Here is a 6,416-nt window from a genome sequence, read left to right on the forward strand (position 1 = left end):
CTCTCTCTCTCTCTCTCTCTCTCTCTCTCTCTCTCTCTGTGTCACACTCTCTCCCCATCTCTCTCTCCCTCTCACCCTCTCCCTTTCCCTATCCCCCTTTCCCTCTTTCCCCCTTTCCCTTCCTACCATCCCTCCCTTCCTTCCTCCCTCCACAATGCTGCTCCCAAAAGTTACTCTGACCTCTCTCAGCTTGGGGCTCTCCCTAAACAAGCCACCAGCTCCTCCCAGTTCAGCCCCCTCTCATCACATCAACAAGTCCATCCCATTGTGGTGTTCACATTTCATTACCATTACAGCCCCCCCCACATTTTTTTACCCCTGATGTCTTTTGCATACTATTTCCAAATGATCTTTCTAACATATTCTTTTAAATATGTCATTTCCTTGTTCAAAACCCTTAAAACTACTCCATATTTCTGAAAGAATAAAGTTCAAACTTTTTAAACTGGTGCTCAAGGCCCTATGTCACCTGTAATGAGACTTACAAGCCTCATATCTTTCTTCTACCCTACATAAACCCTGTATTTCAGCCAAACGAATCAATTTGCCCTTACTTGAATATGTCTTGTTCCTTTTATAGCACAACAACATAGTTTATTGTTATAGGAATGTAAATTTTTAAGATTTCTTCCTGCCCCTAGGTTAAGGCCCCTGGTGCCAGTGGTGGGAGGCTTCCTTTTCAGCAACACCCACATTTTGGTGCTTTGTGATTGGGCAGTGGGTCCAGAGAGTTGTTACATTCTCTGACCCAGGAGAAGGCTATATAATCCCTGATGTGAGATGTTGTTTTGGGGCCCCTTTGAGAAGTTTTGTGTGATCTGACCAGATGAAACTCTGGGCAGTTGTTGAGAGCCCCCTGGCTTTGAAAAACCCAGATGTTGATTCTTCCCTCTCTGGTAACTGTGATTTGGTATGGATGTAATGGTTGGACAGTTGGAGGCCTGTCTGCTTAAAATGTTTCTGTCGGTATACTCTGAGGTTCAGGATGTTGACCTTTTCTCCCTGAACTAGGTAAATGATATGTTTGATTGATTAAAGCAAGATTGTTAACCCATTTTGAGTTGCTTTCCTTTAGAAAAGCAGATCTAAGAACCTGTGTTGGCAGCCACCCTGGGGACGCTGGGGTTCTTGCTGCTACACTTATATGTCTCAGGTTCCTCCTATGAAAATTCTATTTATCCTTCAAGACCTATCTCAATGCCAACTTTTTCCATAAAGTCTTTTGTCATCATCCTGCCTCAAAATGAGTTTTCCCTCCCTGTGAACTCTTAGAACATTTAATGTCTTTGCCAATGATAGTACCTTTTCCATAAGTGATCTCATTTATTTGTGTGTACATATGGCTTATCATCTTTTTCTAGAATGCGGGTTCCTGGTGGGCAGGGACCACAGAACCATGAAGCTGGAAGTAACTTTGGAGATTTTCTCTAACTTCTTGATTTTGCTGTTAATGAAACCAAACATCTATGTCATAAGAAGTGAGAAAAGGGCAGCTAGGTAGCACAGTGAATAGAGAACCAGCCCTGGAGTCAGGAGGACCTGAGTTCATATCTGGCCTCAAACATTTAACACACACACACACACACACACACACACACACACACACACACTAGCTGTGTGACCCTGGGCAAGTCACTTAACCCCAATTGCCCTACCTCCCCCTCTCCAAAAAAAAGCAAAAAAAGAAGACGGAAAAACAAAAATAAAAATAAGCTTTATGTTGAAAATAGAATCATGAAACCAGAGGCCCATAATTTTTTAATGTAGGAAGGTCCTCAAAGATCATTAACTCTGGCCTTCTCATTTTATAGATGAAAAAATTGATCTGGGGATATCTAATTATGTTAGAAACTCAAATGTAACACAAAACAAATACATATTGGTCCTATAGATAATATGGAATAATTTTTGTTCTTTGGTGGTATTTGATATTAGAGGTAATGCAAAGCCACTGGAGTCTATTGAGTGGAGAGTGACATGGTCTGACCTGCACTTTAGGAGAAATTACTTTGGCAAATGTGTGGAGGATGCATTGAAGTGGGGAGAAATTTGAACAAGAACAATCAGGAGGCTCCAATAAATAGAATACTTCAGAAGTGATGCAAGGTCCTTGATCCCTTGGAATTGTAATTGATACTGCTTCTCAGGGCCCTTCTTCCTTTGGGACCAGAAGTGACATTATTCCTCAGGGTCCCTGATTCCTTTGTACTGGTATTGATGCTACTCTTCAGGATCCTTGCTCCCTTAAGAGCAGAAGGGATACTATTCCTCTGGGTTCCTGATCCCTGTTGACCAAAAGCCATACCATTCCTTATTGTTCTCACTCCCTCCTGACTGAAGTACTCCTCTCTGCTCTTTAACTGTGTATAGGCAAGTTTATTGCCAAACAATATCTGGTCCCACATCCAGGGCTAGCACAGGGGTCCCCGTAATCTCTGACCAGTTGCCTTGTCCCCTTAATGTCTCTGGCTTGAGAACTCCTGAAGCTGTTGCTATTTCTGTCACGAATACCTAGTCCTAGTACTGGTGTTTCATCCATGTGAGCTCTGGGTCATCCTCCACCCCCATGTCATATCCCATTCTCCTAGAAGGGTCTAGAAGAACATCTTTCCCTGCCATTTCCTTGACTCTGGCATTCTAGCATTTGATTTGAGGAAGCATTTTAAAATATTTGTAGGGGAATATGTAGAGAACTCAGCTGAATGCTTGCTCTAAACTGCCGTTTTGGATCCATCCCCAAGGAATCTTTAGGATACATCAGGATGTCTGTCACACAGGAGTGTCCCACAACCAGTGGATATTAGGATAACAGAACTAAAATTGGAATGGAGAGGGATTTCTTGGATGTCTCTGGTACTGGTAAGATTAGTGGTAAGTCTAGCTAGGAAGGGATAAAAGCAAGGAGACATTGAAAATAAATTTGGGACTAGGTTCATAGAAGGAAGAGAGAGGGCAATATAACTTGGCTCTAGCTCTGGCTGGGGTCTTCCAAGCACCCACAGATGAGGAATGAATGAACTGAAGTCTTTCATTGATAAAATTAATTGATAAAGTGGGAATTGAGCTCTGTGAGGATGAGATAGGGGACAGGCAAGTACCTGGCTTCACTCATTTCCTTCAAGCCTCAACTGAAGTCCTACCTTCTATAAGTCTTCCTTAATCTTTTTTTTTTTTACTTTTTTGTTTTGGAGGGGCAATTGGGGTCAAGTGACTTGCCCAAGGTCACATGGCTAGTAAGTGTTTAAGTGTCTAAGGCCACATTTGAACTCAGGTCCTCCTGACTACAGGGCCAGGTGCTCTATTTACTGCACCACCTAGCCGCCCCAAGTCCTCCTTAATCTTAATACTCTCCTTCTGAACCCACCCCTACTTTCCCTATACATATCTTGTTTATATATCATTATTTTCATGTTTTCTCTCCCATTACACTGTATTTCTTGAGAGAAGGGCTTTTTTGGCTTTTCTTTGTACCCTCCACACTTAGAATGGAATAGTGCCTTATTAGGCTCTTGGCATATTAGACACTGAATCAATACTAGTTGAAAGCCTGATTAGAAAGTTCTATTATAACCTTAGGAATCTGGGGAAAAGAGAGGAAGTAAAGGTTCATCTGTTGGGGTTTTCCCAGTTGGAGTGTCCCAATGGACAGTTTGAAGCCATGGACAATGACAATGGGGTGATGATAAAGACAGAGTAAGGGAAAAAAAGAGAGGGACCATAAGGGCTTCAGGTCATAGATAGTGAATAAGCAGGAAGTGTGTATATCTATATACAAAGAATTCAAATTGCATGGTAACTGAATTGGGAAAATGAAAAATAGTAATGAGAAGATTTTTATTCTTCACCATATAGTCCCTAGGCACTGGATACATAAACTTATTCAACAGATAAAGTGTACAGGAAGAGCATATATAAAGAGATAAGGACCATATGAGATTTCCTTGTAATAAGGAATGACTGGTGAAGAAACCTGTGTAAAATTGCAAGTGGGCACCTTATTTGCAAACAATAATCTTAGAGAGCTTTTGAGAGCTCTGGGACTTAATCAAATTGCCTAAGATCACATGGTCATTATATGTCACAGGCAAAATTTCAATCTAATTCTTCCTGCCTTTGAGACCACCTCTATTCACTATGTCTTGATATCTCTTTTGTGGATACATACATATATACATATATCTATACACACATACATATGTATATATATATGTGTGTGTGTGTATATATATATATATATATATGCACATGATCATTTAATAGGCATAATGAAAAGAACAATAGACTAGACAAACTGAGAAGGCCTCATTTTAAGTCTCAGGTCCCCTGGTACTACAGTTTCCTCATCTATAAAATATGGATAAAAATACTCTCACTACCTATTTCATAGTGAACAAAGTGTTAATCAGCTATAAACACTATGCAAATATTAATTGTCCTCTACCTGAAAATTGCATCATTGTCTAGGAATAGTTTTGCCCTGGCACCATAATTAATATTCAGTACTAAAAAAACATTTTATCTGAAGTTATTGCCTAGTATACAGACTACAGTATGTGTGGCAGCATATATAACATAGGATAAAATTAATCTTTTACATTAATTTGCTAAATATGCATTGGATACCAAATTGAACCCAGGAATTTGAGAACCAATTAAATTTGTATTTAAGGACTCAAAAATGATGTTCTTTCAATGAAGCATTTTGTGCCCTGTTCAGCATGCCTTCTTGACAAAATTGCAAACCCCGTCATAATTAACATTTAACCTGAAAAAATTACCAGAATTTTCCCAGGAGTGTACCTAGGATGATAATGTGACCCTGCATGCTGAACTTTCTTTGCAACACAAATTGAAATCCGTGTTCCATTTCTTTAACAGTCTAATACTTTTTCTCTCTATGACATCCAGAACTTTCATTTGGTCTGAACCATTCTAGGAACAGACATGTCATTGACTCAAATATTGTTATTTAGTCCATCATGCCTGCTCTCACTGCTGAAATTGCTGGAGAAAACTAGTACCATCTAGGAGTGGCAAGAGAGATAACTAACTCCATCAAGATAATGATGGAAAAGTCAAAAGTAAAAATAAAGAATAGGCCAGCAAAGTCTTCAGAGGTAGCATGCCTCATAATTATGGACAGTATTAGATGTATAGCATGTTGAAAGGAGAATAGAGATAGAATTCTTCTGACCTAGGAAATAAGGAGCGATGATAGGATGGTTAAAGAACACCAGAAACAGGGATGGCTAGGTGGCCCAGTGAATAGAGCACAGTCCCTAGAGCCAGGAGAACCTGAGTTCAAGTATGGCCTCAGACACCTGACACTTAACAAGCTGTGTGACCTTGGGCAAGTCACTTAAGTCTAATTGCCTTACCTTCCATCCCTCTAAAAAAAGAACACCAGAAATTTGGGGGGTAGAGAGGAATAAAACTGAGTAAACTCTTCTGAGTGATCATGATCTCCTCAGGAAAATATGAGGTGACATTCATGAGCTATCAAACATGAGATAATATGGAGCTATTAGAGGCTCAAGAAGAACATAAAAGGTTTGAAACAGGTCCTGTGAGAAACTCTGTAAAGTCAGCTTGAGATGAATGGTAGAATTGATGAATAGAATTGAGAGCAAAGCTAAAGTTACAGAATGGATCTGTTGTATGCCCAAATCACCATGGTATTTTTACTTTTTCTAATAATCCTCCACATCCAGGGACTAGGAACAGAGTAAATGGGTGGTATATACCCAGAGTTGAGAATGGGGATATAAGATTCAAGGAATTGTGGATTCTAGAATACTAACAAGATGGTGTGGATGACAACTGCTTCTATTCAGCCTGGGAAGAGATAATAAAACCATAGGATCATTGGTTTGGAGCTGGAAGCTTACTTAGAGACCATTGAATATAAAGCCCTTATTTTATTTATGAGGAAACTAAGGTGCTGGCATTAAATAACTTGCTCACAGAGTTAAGTAAATGTCTAGGGCAGGATTTGAACCCAAATATTTCAGACTTCAAGTCAGATGCCTTACCTACTACATCATTCAACCTCTCACGTCAGAAGGTGCCTTATATATTCTGAGAATAAGAAGGACTTGAAGGACTAGAGGTTTCCACAAGAGGAAATACTAAATTTCAGCAGGTGTAGGGGAGCATGGCAGGGAAACCAAAAGTTGTCTGCCCACTTCCTTCTACTATATTATTCCTATATCTTGCCATTAATATTGATTTGGCCTCTGTACAAAGAGAGTATTCATTGAGGAGAGGTAAGTGGGAGAATGCATAGAACAGGTGAGAAAATCAAGATAAGGTGATAAAGTGCACAAAGAAAGTAATTAGAAAAAGCCATCATATTCAACTTCATCATAAATATCACCCTGTTAAGTTGTGGTATATGAATGTAATGAAATACCATG

This window comes from Petaurus breviceps, unplaced genomic scaffold (genome assembly GCF_028583685.1).
Source record: "Petaurus breviceps papuanus isolate PSGF00001 unplaced genomic scaffold, PetGlider_PUasm1.0 181, whole genome shotgun sequence".
In the NCBI taxonomy this organism is placed as follows: Eukaryota; Metazoa; Chordata; class Mammalia; order Diprotodontia; family Petauridae; genus Petaurus; species Petaurus breviceps.